The sequence below is a fragment of the Lonchura striata genome, chromosome 2 (assembly GCF_050655825.1).
Source record: "Lonchura striata isolate lonStrDom1 chromosome 2, ASM5065582v1, whole genome shotgun sequence".
Lineage (NCBI taxonomy): Eukaryota > Metazoa > Chordata > Aves > Passeriformes > Estrildidae > Lonchura > Lonchura striata.
Window position 1 is genome coordinate 36,562,523 of NC_140704.1, and position 13,479 is coordinate 36,576,001.

Consider the following 13,479-nt stretch of genomic DNA (forward strand, 5'->3'; position numbering starts at 1 on the left):
TGTATTTCCTCCGCTGCAGGCTGTGATGTGTGCACATCTATGGGTAATGGTAACCGCTGGACAGCAGGGCCATGGCAGTACCATTCCGTGGCTTTCTGAAGGTGAACATCTGTGGCCGGAAGGTGGGTGACGCCCCGGAGGGCTTGTGCCTGCTTGCCACGTGGGTTAGACAGAAGTGTGGGTGAAGGGGAAGGATGCACCCCACAGTCCTTTCCTACGTCTGCCTGTGCAAACCTCAGCGTATCACCGCTGTTGTGCCAATGCAGTCTCACAGCCATACGAGTTTTGCGCCTCGGACTGAAGTTGTTTTTCAGTCTCCTCAGACTAACTTCCCCTTTGCTTTGCCCTAAGCAACAATAGTTGCCTGACACCGCTCAAATGCTTCAACCAACCTGACTGCAGCAATTGCAATTTACATACGACCCAAGAATCCAATGCACACCAATGTGAATCACAGCATTCTGCGACATCCCCCACACTGAACTCAAAAGTTACATACCAACCTAGATTTTTTTGACTGCAACCTGCCCCAGCCTGGATAGGATGCCTGTCAAAAAGCAAAAGTGCTATGAAATGAAATTCATAGCACTGAAAGGCATCGCACACAAGCTGTCGTCCCCTCTCACATTTTGCATGAGCAATTTTTGCTCGTTTGTGTTCTCTCACACACCATGTCCTGAAACAGTTACGTAAAATGAATATTTAACTTACGATAGTCAGCTGTAAACTGATAGTCAGCTGTTGAACTGCACTTTATTGGTTATTAAGTGAAGTAAATTATCCTTACCATATTTGTCAGAGGTGAAAAACCTACATATATGGCTACATGTAGTGCATTCATTAGTTAACAGACCCCAAGGCTCCTGGGAAGTATCAGATATCTACACAGTGTCCCATGGTGCAGCATTTTTTAACTGGATGTCTCAGCTAGCTTGCAGATATGTAAAATCATATACAAATAGACATCTCCCTATTGATTGCTTCTGTGATGAGGCTCGTTTACTCCTGCAAATATTATCTGCAATGTACTTCAATCATGGAATCTTTTTTTAAAATGGAGTTGAATAAGAATATGCAAAATGTGATTTTGGATAAAACAAGTTACTTTTAGTCAAACTACTGCACCATTTTGTGCGAGTCATTTCATAGCTATATGTCTATTTTGACTAAGATGCTTGTGCAACTGAAGTAAATGCATACTTCTGCAGATGTGGCCCCAACAGTTATTTCAGTTCACCTCTTGGTGAGTCATGGAGAGGCAAAATACTGGAAGACAATTATGGAGTAAAATCCAACAAATGTTTGGCATGATGTAGTGAAGGGTGAACAAGAGCGCCAATTAGCATAGTTAGTCTTTCACCCCTGGTTGCCACAAGAAATCTTAGCTGCTTAAAATTGTAATGGAGAGGTGCTCACTTTCCCATAAAAGATCACAGCGATCAATATTAATGGTTAATCACATAAATCTTACTCTGTTGTACAGTCTCTTGTCTGCTATGTGGACAAACTGAGTTCACTTTTTGCTATCAATAGTAGGACACCAACTCCCACAAACACTACCTATATGTTATTTAATATAAGCCGTTATGTTTTATGACTGTGGACTTCAGAACCACTTCAAATAAAAAGCTTCAACTTTAAAAAAAGCATTTTGAAGACCATATTCTCTTCCATCCTTAACACTAGACTAGGACCTTGATGAGTCATGCTCATAATTTCCATGTGGCAACTACAGCCAACTACTTCCACAAAAGAGAACAAATAAAAATTGCAATAGAGCTTTATATAATAATATTTTATGCAATTAGGCAGCTTGAAGAAAGGAGGAAAGTTGGCATCTTAGGATCAGCCAAGTTTCCCATGTCATAAATATATGTTCAGCAGGTCACTAATTTCACAGCTTTCTCCCCAGAGGTATAATTTTTAGGTCTTTCATGTGAAGATGCTTAATGTGGGACACTGAGAGATGAAAAAAGAGTGGTTCCTGTTAAAGCCCTCATCATCACAGCACTGGATAACTCCTAGGCATGAGATGGGAATATAATTGTTACCTAAAAGAGTCAGTTGATAAGTGGTTATTTTAGGGATGTGTCTGAATAAAAGCTCTATTAATTTAACAGTATGTAAATCATGATCCCTGGACATAAAAAGCCATAGTTCCTGTTATTTTTACTTGTTAAAAGGAAAGTTACACCAAGTTACCTCCAAAGTGTTTTTCAATGTTGTTTGCAATTTTTTTACTAGTTCTGCTTATTTTTTTTTCCATTTTGTGACTCATTTTCCCTCACTTCCAACCACTATGCTTCTATCCCAGTTAGTATGCTTTTACTAATACAGAAATTTGATCGAACAATTCTGGGTAAGGATGAATATCACACTGCCGAGCAAAGCTTTGCATTACAGTAGAAAATATCTGCACTGTTGCACTTAGCCCTATAGAGGATTATTTAAATATTATTATCTACAGCTTATATGTTCATGCTGTAGAGCTCAAACCACAGTGCGTTCTTACATAGGGATTCTTCACCAACTGGAGAATCATCTCTGTCACTGACCTGATCGTACAACTAAAAATCTAGTGACACAAACTGAAAACATGGAAGAGTTTTAAGTCGAAGGAAATGGTTAGAACTGATTGATGAATTGAACTATGTCAAACTTTCATTATGAAACACAAAACCACATGAAATGTCCTGTTTCCAGTTTCATTAACTCAGAACTCTGCACATGTTCTGCTACACTTTTTCTAAGGTTCAAAACCTTTTAAGTAAAACTGTGCATCTAATTACGGCCAAACTTGACAGGAGTCAATATTCACTGTACATGAAATACATGCAAAATGTGTGGTTTTGGCGTAAAGCAAAATGAAAGTTAGTGGTTTTGGCCAAATTAACATTTTATTCTAGGGCTCCTTCCAATCTCAAACTCAGATGATTCCACAGTAACAAAGATTAAATGAGTTTTTCAGTTCTTTTCAGGAGCAATTAGCTGTTAATATTCACAGCTCTTTTAAGGAACAAGATACCTGTTAATATTACCAGGTGCTAACTAAAAAAGGTTTAGCATATGCAGTGTTACTAAGATAAAGGTCATTTATATATGTGTCAGAGTATGCTTAGTTTAATGTAAACAACATAAAGCAAAACCAAGTAACTTCAAAATGTCACATATACTTGTTCTGATTAAAAAAAAAAAAAAAACTGACAAAAACACCAAAAACCACCAAAACAAACACACACGCACAAAAATAGAAATTAATAAACGTATTGAAGTATTTGGTGTATATATTTGCTTAAAGCAACTATGTTTCTAGATTTCCTGCTACAAAGTGGCTACAATGGAAACAAACTGAGATGGAGAGCAGCAGTTGGAAACTCACTAGCACACAGTATTTTTAGGGCAAAATTAGGTTAATATTTATGATAGTAATTTGTACTCATGAAAACACTTGAAATGCCGTAACAGATGTGTAAAAAGTTAGTTCCTGTGTTAAGTGCAAACATTTGTGGGGAAAGATGTCTTCTCTGTAATTTGCTTCTGGCAGGTTATACTACAAACTCCTTCTTATATTTGATTTTTCCTTCAGAAATGTTGATAAAATGAAAAGTTCTGGAATATTCTGCTCATGAAAGATGCAGTACATTCTCTCAATTCATTTTTCCTTTATGGATGTACAGATGGAAAACCTCTCTGCACCACATCTGCAAATGTGCCACTTCCAAAGTGGATGGGGCCAGGTGAAGAAATGATCCAAATTATTATAGTCATAGAAAAATAACATCCAAATCAACTTACTCCCTTATTTTTCAAAAACCTTCAAATACAAGCATTGCTCAATATGCTGCCACAAATTAACTACACAGAAACACATCTCACATCTAAGCCCATGCTTAAAACTCTTTTAGATACTTTTGTATAAAAAGAAAAAGAAAATATATTCAGATCTTCATTTACTTAATACCAAGTGGTCATTGCTGTGGGCATATCAAAAGAGTTATTGTCATTTTTGCTTGATTGAGTTTTGAAAAAATCTTTCCATGACCAGAAGAAGTATTGCGTTCAGTCCATACTGAACTTTTTAATAAAAAGCAGTAAAGCAATCTACTTCATTGTCAAATGATTGAAAGAAATTTAATTAATGCCTTTGGAGGGAACGCCTATATAAGTATCACAATCACAAGAATGTGCATATATGCATATATGAATACATATGCCCAGCCGCAGTCTACCCTGTTGCTTTAATGTCATAACACTATGGTCCATGAGCAGCTGAAGGCAAAAATGAACTCCTATAATTTAAAATATCGTGCTGACACAATTTTAAGGTCAAATTACATTGTGTAGTTTATTAGAAGATTAAATGCTTGCTTCATCACAGGACACTTCATCCCTAGAAAAGGCAGGCAGTATAGAAATGCTCACAGACAAACAAATTAAAAATAGTAAGTTATAAACAGGGGAAAATAAGTTTATGCCACACCAACAAAACCAAAAAGAAATAAAAAAACCCCAAACCCAAAAAGCAAAAACACAAAGATGCATGAAAAGCAGTATGATATGTTAGATGTTTATCTATACATAAGAGACAGGTGTCACAAAAACAAAACAAAAAAATCACGAAGCTAAAGAAAAACTTTAACTCACCAGTTTCCATCTGTTATATCTGAATTCATGCATAATTGATTATCCATGACTGGTAAGTTCTTTTTTTTCACTAGCCTAACACAGTTTTCTAAACATTATGTGTTAAATCACCACCAAAGTAAAGGGTGTTTGAGAAACCGTAAGGGCAGAATAAAAATTTTTTAATGAAAAATAACATGTCAGTTAATAATAGAGCTGACCTATGTTTAAGAGAGAAATTTTAATCATGTGCATATTAAATATTAATAACCTATTCTGTTATTGTTATAATAAGGTTAAGTAAGCTTCTCCATGCTTAAGGAGAGAGAAGAAGTAGGAATATATAACAGTGAAAAAAAAAACACTGAGAAGCAGAGACATAAGGAAAATGTGTCAACAATAAACAAGAGGAAATGAGAAAGAAGGAAAAGATGAAGGTGGAAACTAATCTCTATGTGTCATTATGACTGCCAGAGTACTGGCAAAGCAGCAGCATCCTTTTATTTCAATTTTAATCATTTCTGAATTTTAATACCCTGCTCCTTTTGTAATTCTCCTGGCATTCCCTATATGCATCCATCCCAGCCAAAACACCAGTGTAAATTAAATGGCACACAACCACACCACTGATGTAGTTCTCCCCGTAGAACCAATTGAGTGACCAAAAAGCAGAGAAGGTATGACTACTTTGTATCCCCACAGACTACTAGCCAATTAAGTGACTTAATGTTCTTCAATTCCTTTAATTTTGAAAAGAAGGGCAGTGGTTAGGTAACCCAGCAATATAGAGCCATTAAAAAAAAATAAAGCAAGCCAGTAGTAATACAATAATCAGTGACCATCAGGGCCTGGAAAAATGAGTTTGCTCTCACTGGCACTAAGGAGCATCACATGATTATTTAATTACAGCTCTAATTTTTGTCTCGTGGATGGCAACATATCAACAATTAATAGGGCAAATAGAGGAGACTGCATTTTTAAAGAGACAGAACCTATATGAAATAGTGCTTGGTAATGCAATTTATCAGACAGTATAATGCCTCTTACGGCATATCTGTCATCCTGCCAAACATATAAAAAAATTCTACTGGTTCAATTCTCCTGCATAGTATCCATAAAATTCTTCTGGAATGCTTAGAAAACAATAACTACACCTATGAGTATCCTAAATGTCATTTTAAGCAGCAGTGCAGAAGTCGGTTACTTGTAGGGCTCGCAGCCCAAATAAAGTAGTCGAATCACAAGTTTCAAATGCAAACACACTATAGCATTTTCTTGAAAAGACTATAGCAAAAGTCATCAGGAATGGCAAAGATGATTATAGTATACAGTGATTCAAGTGAAGAAAAACGAAACAGAAAGTCAATAAAATACAGTCAATGGGACAGAGATTGATTCTGACCGATTGACTTTATTCTGAGATTTTCTTACAAAGCATACTGAAACTAGGGCCTCAAAACCTATATCATATTGTTCCTGCACAGGACTGCTAGATAAGAAATGAAAAACAAGACCTAAAAGAAGATGTATGATGCATATTATCGAGTGAAAAGCTCTACTTTCAGTTTAAAACAGGTTTCCCTTGTGCCTCATCCTGCAATGATGGCAGTGCGGAACCTAGGAACTGTGGGAAGTTCACTACGTCGAGAAGCACTTTTCGCAGTTAGGGGAATCTGGAAATATATCAAAAGAAAAACTAATTTTATGCACCTTTTTGCAACTGTACTTACTTTTCCATAGCAATGAGTGGACCAAGCTACAAACTCCATAAATTTATATTATCTAGTGTATGTTTCAGACAATAGTCAATATCTAACATAGCAAAAGCAAGCTCCAAATTTCCTCTCAGCAATACACTGTACCAGTGAAAAACCTACCATACTATGCTTAGACGGTTTTTTAATCCTACTTCTCAATATAAAAATTAGACATGCTTTTTCATTTGATATTCTAAAATCTACCCTTTGAACAAACAAAGAAATGCTGGGTTTGGGCCCTTGCACAGAAAAAAAAACCCACTGCTAAACAGCAGTTCAAGTATTATTGCAAAAAGTGTGACTAGAGAAGTAGTACTATTACAATAAATGCTCCATTCCTCCCCAAAATTGTGTCAAATTGTTTTCATTGAAGTCATGAACATTCTGGATTAGAGATCTTAATCTATAATCTTAAAAAGAAAGCTGGCAAGCAAGAGCTTGTATGTAAAAGTAAATATCATTCTTTTTATGCACTGGTTACTATACAGATAACATGTCTCACAAAGACTGTAATTAAATGTCTAGTGCAGAAGTAACACTAAAAAGCATACAGTATTATTACATTACAATGAATCCTTAGAAGCTAAAATTGTCATTTTTAAGTTTTAAGATGCCTTTAATTATTCTTGAGACTTCTTATATTTATCAAGAAAGCCCACCTATGATGAAAAGCACTAATTACTTAAAATCTTTCTAATACTCCTCTCCACAAAAATATTAATTTAATGTTTGATTATAAACATTTTAAAACTCAGTCTGGAATTCCTCTCCACTTCAGTTTTTGCCTTTGGTCCTTCTGAGAGTCTGCATGCATGCATGCTCTCTCCCACTCTCTTTCACCTCCTCTCTTCTCTGTCTTTTATTTAATGTAATAGAAGTAGGAATATAGGGTGTGTATGATGTTTAGAACTTTCCTCCTTTTCATTGAAAATGTTTTTAATTACCTGGCTATTATGACAGACATATATTCTAAGTGCAGTTGCTGAAAAGGAAATACCTTTCTCATACCTTTGCATGTGGGTTTGAGTTCAGAGCAGCAATTCCTGGCACTTCTGTTGGAAATGTTTTCCACTCTAGGACTGATTTACAAATGTAAAGAATTACTTACTCCTTCACTGTTCTATGAAACACATATACTACTAATTTTATAGCTGGGTAAATAAACCAGGAGCATATTAAGGCCGCATTTATAAAAGGATAATGTGCTGTAGCTTCCTTTTCCTTCATATGAAGTTATGTGCTGAGCATTTTCAAAATCAGGGTTACAACATCAAAGATGGCAAATATGGCATGGACAGTTATTAACCAAAAATTACACATTTTTTTCAGGGCTGAAACCAGAACCAGGAGTAAAGACACCAGAAAAGATTATGAGACAGTCCTCCAAACACAGGTGGTCTGAATGCATCACCACTTCGTCTAGCGAGCAGCAAGTGTAAAGACCCACAAATGATTGCTGCTGGCCAAATAAATCCTGTCAGAGCAGGATCCCGGGAAGACAAGATGCACTTGAGGTTTAAAGCACCTCCCTCGTCTCCTCAGGTCACATCATGTCATAATGCGCCACGGGAAAGAGATAGAGCAGATAGTCCCTGGAAGTTATGTAAGGCCAGCGCAGCTGACAGACATGGCCCATCCTGATGTTTTGCACCCAGGTGCAGCTGGGGTGACAGAGGCCAATTCACAGGCCAGCAGGCTCCTCTCGCCTCTCTAACCTGCAGTTCACAGCAGCAAAGCACGAGGTAGTGAGAGATAACTTCTGTGAGCCTACAGCTGTGCAGAGGTGCCACCAGCAATGCTTTACCACAGCTCAGAGACAGCAGTTAGCCTGCGCTCCGGTGAAAGCAAGTCTTACAGTCCCCATCCCAGCAAACACAAATGCACAGTGTTTCACAGGGGAATCAATCTCCAGAGAGATTGCTGTGCATTGGTGTTCTAAATAAATAGCTGCAAGGTGGACCTTGGTGCAAATACTAAGTGTTAGTGTGTCCTTGAGCCCATCCGAATGCCTAACGCTGATCCTCTACAGGAACAGCAGAGGATCAAGCTGTGTAGTGACACACCAGTGTGCATGAGAACAAAGTCAGGCTCAGCAAGTTTAAAAGGAAATATTTAGAATTCAGACAGTGCCTGAGGTATGTTACTACACTCTACTACTGTACTCTACTATTACTATGCCATTCCTAGTACACTGCACCAGATAAAACAGATTAAGAGTAGGTTACAATTGATACAGGGCACAAGGACCAGTTCAGAACATATGTACAAGTTCAGAGCTGGCAAGTCTCCTTAAAATTAATCTCTGTCAAGACTTAAACCTACTGAGAGCAATCCTGTGCAGAAACCATGAGAAAGTTGGCTTTTGCAAAGCAATAGAATGGCTAGCTATTATGTAATGAGGTGCTGGTGATAACTGTGGTAAACTTAGATGCCACAGGATGGCAAATGTTCAAAACCACCAGCATTTTTGAAGGGAACATCATAATATATCCACTTGGAAGTAACAGTTACAAGTTGTGGTCAGGGCTGTTGACAGTTCATGATACCACAGACAATGGAACTGACCAACTAGCCAACTTAGTGTTAGGTATAATACTTTTGAGAATCTGAGGGAGGAATTAACCTCTCAGGTAAAAGTTATTAATGGAGTCCTTCAACAGAGAATTTAGAGAAGCTTTTTGCAAACTGTGGGTTATTCTGACTGCAGTTATCTTCAGTTCAAATGCCAGATATTTGGACTCACCGTTCCAAGATTAAAAGTAACATCAACAGGGCTTTCTGAGACTGACTTTATAAAGTTGCAAAATTTCCGTATAGCAGGCAGTAAGAACTGTAAGTTACTCTTTAACCGTCAAACTGTTTTACTTCTTTCTTTTTTCCTTTTTTTTTTTAGACTCAGTAGCAACTTTGTGACAACTAAAGTTTAAAAAATGCACTTGATTGCATAGTGACAGATTTGCAGAACATTTTTCATCACACACACATATGTGCTTTCAGTTATTAATAAAATGCTTCTGCCCTTAATCTGCCATTGCCTGAATATACAATTACAGTGTCTTGGATAGACAAATACTGTTAAGGAATTCTGTTTTCCCTGTTTGAGATGCAATTCAATTACATCAAGTAAAACTGAATACTATGTCTTTAAAACTGGCTTCGGCTTGCCACAGAAAGGAATACTGAATCACTTTTCTATTAAGTTCCTCTTAGAGTGGAATGATAACAAAACTTTCTTCTCTTCCTCACCCCCACCTTCCTTTTTTGCTTGTTTTAAACAAGGAAGAGCCAGCTGCCCTGGGTAACACCACAGGTAGATATTAAAATGGAGACAGCCATTATTTAGTGGCGACAGGAATATAAATACAGGCACTAACCTATAAACTGGTGTTTACTTCAGGAAAGTAAGTCATATTTTTTCCTCTGATTGCCGTGCTGTCAGTTTAATGCAGCGTAAATAAACAGTAGGTGCATGATAGCTTTAAGTAGAAAGTGTTCATTCCACAAGAGGAGCAGATTACTGAAGCCTGATGCCTATAACGGCAAAAACAGAACTTCCATTTTACCTGGCTAAGAGACTTGTGGCTTTTCTATTAAATTAATTTGTCAGAATTCTATGAAAAATATTATGCACTCAAAGAACTTTACAAAAAACATTCATTTTTGCAGCCCTCAACTTGAACCATTTGAAAAAACAAAAGCCAATCATTCCGCTGTAATTTCATCATCCCATTGCTCTAAATGAAAGCTTTATATAATCAACCTAATATAACAGAAAATAAAATGATATATGGAATTGCCTATACTTTGAGTTATTTTGTTCTTATAAATATATTCCCTGACTGAAAGTAAAAAAATTCCCCTTTGGAAAAAGCAATGATGTCTGAGAAGATTGTATATACACTCTACATCTATTAACATAAATTATAAGAAAGTAAAATGTTCCAGATGTGTTTAAACTGTTGTAGAAGGAAAGTTTGTGGCTTCACTGGATATATATTAAATATATCTAGAGAGAGCAATGGCAGTTATATACAAGAAAGCAATAAAATGCTTCACTAGAGTCTATGTTAAAATACCATAGTTCCTAGAAATATGACTAAAACATTTCAGAAGTCATATTTCCTCCAGTTTTAATTCAGAAATCTACTTTAATGTATTTTTCTATATATTATGAACTATTTTATTAATAAAGTAATCTTCTTAATTTTCTTTTTATTTCAAATACAGCTGGAAACCTACGGAATTACTTCAAATTCCTCTGACAATATTTAGACTAAAAAAATAGGTGACATTAAAAAGGTAACAGTACTTTGAAAAACCAAGTAGTTGATACGTTTAAAAGATTTGGTGAGTTTTTTGTTGGTCTTTTTTTTTTAACAAGATCACCAGACTTCATCTGATTATCTTCTAAATGGCAGTTTCACACATGTAAAACCCTCTCTATCCCAAACCTGTAATGTGTGAGAAACATTTTCTTTAGAGAAACCTCTCTAAAGAGGTTTTCGTGCTGCAGGGGTGGATGTGCCCACGTCCCCAGCAGGGCTGAACGTGGTGGCTGGTGCCTGTGGGATGCTGGCAGGGCTGCAGGCAGGGCTGATGCTGCCTTGGGAAGCACAGCCACAGAGGGCAGGTGCTCATCCTCTCACCCGCTGGGCCTACGCTGCAAACCAAAGAGGTGCCCTGCTCGTGTACAAGCTGGGGCTGGCATGGCAGGCTCTCTCTGCTCCTGATACTGCCAAAGCACCGTGTCCCATCAGTGAGTTACAGAGCGACTCTGCTTCACACTGCTTTCTCGGGAGCACAGCAGCAGGTTAGGATTCACACGAGTCGCTAAAATAGCATGAGAGGGGAAACTGCGAGAGTTACTTTGCTATTTAAAGTATCAAGAACAAAGAATATAAAAAGGAAATGGCCAGTTTTTCAAAATTCATGCACAAAAAGCATTTCATTTAAGTATCTTTTTGTTCCAGTAAACTATTTTGCATACAAAGGACTTATTTATTACATATTTGAACTTGTGGGAAAAAGGGAAGGAATGCACTGATTCCTGAAATAACTCTACAGCCTTTTTGGAGGCTTTGCTTTTCTGTGCTCTTGTTCTACTCTGAACAGTTTTATTGCAGGGACAGAGGAATTCCTTGGAGTCAGTTGTTTCTTTTCCACTAGCTGTACTGAAGAGTGGGCATACATAGCATACTAGCCAAGGATTTTAATTTCTCTTCTATTGCCTTATTATGTGTGTGCGCTATCTGTTCTGACGCATGCTTATATGTGAACACGTTGCATTTTCTGCCTGCTCATTTTTTTACCTACTCTACGTTATTTCACATTTCCTTGCAAAACCATTGCTTCAACTTGAAAAGCAAGGTAATATCCATAACGATCTCAAATAGAAAGTGAATTAGAAAATTAGTGTGTGTATATGTATAAACATATTAAAGAGCATATAGGAGTACGGGACTGGAAAGAGCATTCTCAAATTCTACAAATACTGCTGAAAAGTAATTAGAAGATAGAAATTACAGAGAACATGCTATATTCATGTCTATACACTCTACGCATACAGTTTCGAGTTGTTTTTGAATAGTGCGCCTGATTTGACACATTTCTATCTGGTGATTGTGTTAAATGCTTGATAGTGAAATATCCAAGCATTCCTTGTGCTAACTACAGCTGAAATTTTACACTTATTGTAACCTTTCCTAACAATGTGAGAAAAACAGAGTAAATATATTAAATTTGTTTCATAACAGATGCTTAGGTTGTTAATATTTAAGATGCCTATTCATGCTATTCCTGTCTGCACATTTGTCAAAAATGTAAGCTTGAATGCTAATGTTTGCCAGCAGACTACAGCAGACAAATATATGAATGCGCTGTACCAAAATAATATAAAGTAGAAATAAGGGGCTGCTACTAACTCCCACCCAAGCAGCACGGACCAGAATGAAAGGGCACCTCCAGATCACACGTCTCTGCATCTGAATTTGTGAATTATTTTCACAGAATCGCTGCGCTCACTTGCACGGACTAAAACCAGAGGAGAGCTTTTCTCAGTTTAAACTCATTTCAGCTTAGGAGCTGGTGCAAAGTGTTTCAGAAAACTTAGATTGTAGCGAAGTTTCTCCCGCAGTCAGAAAAAGCTGGAGACTGGCAGAGGGAAACTCCGGGTCGGGCAGGTGCCTGTCAGGAGCGCTCCCCCCGGCAGCCGGCGGAGACGGCGACAAAGGGGCGAGGATTTAGCAAAACCTCGGGTGGCGGGTTCGGAGACGGAGTAGAAAAATCAAAAGTAAATCCTGGAGCACACAGACGAGCTGCTGGCGCTGCTCCCCGCGACAGCGGCAGCCCCGGGTCGTGCCGCGGGCGGGCGGGGGGGACTTGCCACCCGCCGCCACGGGCGCGCCCCCGGCTGGGGCAGCCGCGGCCGCTCGGCCGCCCGCGCAACCCCCGCGCCCTGCGGAAGCGCCACCCCGCGACCCCCCCGCCCCCCGCCCGCGACCCCCGGCCCCGCCGCTTCGCCCCGCGCCGTCGGGGGCGCCGCCGCCCCGCGCCCGCCGCTGCCGGGAGGCGCGCGAAGCTGGGTAAGAACTTTGCCAAACTTCTGGGGGTTTTTCCCTCTGCCCCCACCCCCGCTTCCCCCCGCTCCCCCCCGTGCCAGCGGCGGGTGAGGCGGCAGCGGGCAAGGGAGCGGAGCGGAGCGGGGCCGCCGACCGGCAGCGGCGCGGCGGCAGGTGTGAGCCCGCGCCGGCCGGGAGGCTCCGGCAGCGGCAGCGCCCGGCGCGGCCACCCGCCCCGCGCCTCCCGCCCGCCCGCCCTCCCGGGCCGGCACAGCCGGGTAAATCGCCGCGGCGGCTGCCCCCGGCACGGCTCTGTCCCCCCCGTCCCCGAGGAGAGACGCCGAAGGAGCGGGACCAACTCACTCATGGGAGCGCGGCGGGCGAGGCCGGCGACACCTCCGGCTTCCGAGGCGCCGGCGAAGTTAATTGCACTGAAGTTCAAGTTGTCTTTTCACCCATCAGGAGTGGGCGTTTAAAGGAAGGAGAGCGAGGAGGAGGAGGGGGAGGGGGGAGAGTCTCTCTCGCTCGCTCGCTCTCGCATA

The 13,479-nt window shown here is 39.7% G+C and overlaps 1 protein-coding gene across 2 annotated transcripts in view; it reads right to left on the reverse strand.

Moving 5' to 3' along the window:
* Positions 1-13,437, reverse strand: part of SATB1 (SATB homeobox 1) — a 91,863-nt gene extending 78,426 nt beyond the window's left edge. For both annotated transcript variants that reach the window (XM_085568824.1, XM_021538125.4), the window contains exon 1: positions 13,301-13,437. The gene's annotated coding sequence lies outside the window, so the exon portion shown is untranslated. The remainder of the gene's footprint in view (positions 1-13,300) is intronic.
* Positions 13,438-13,479: the final 42 nt, after the last annotated feature.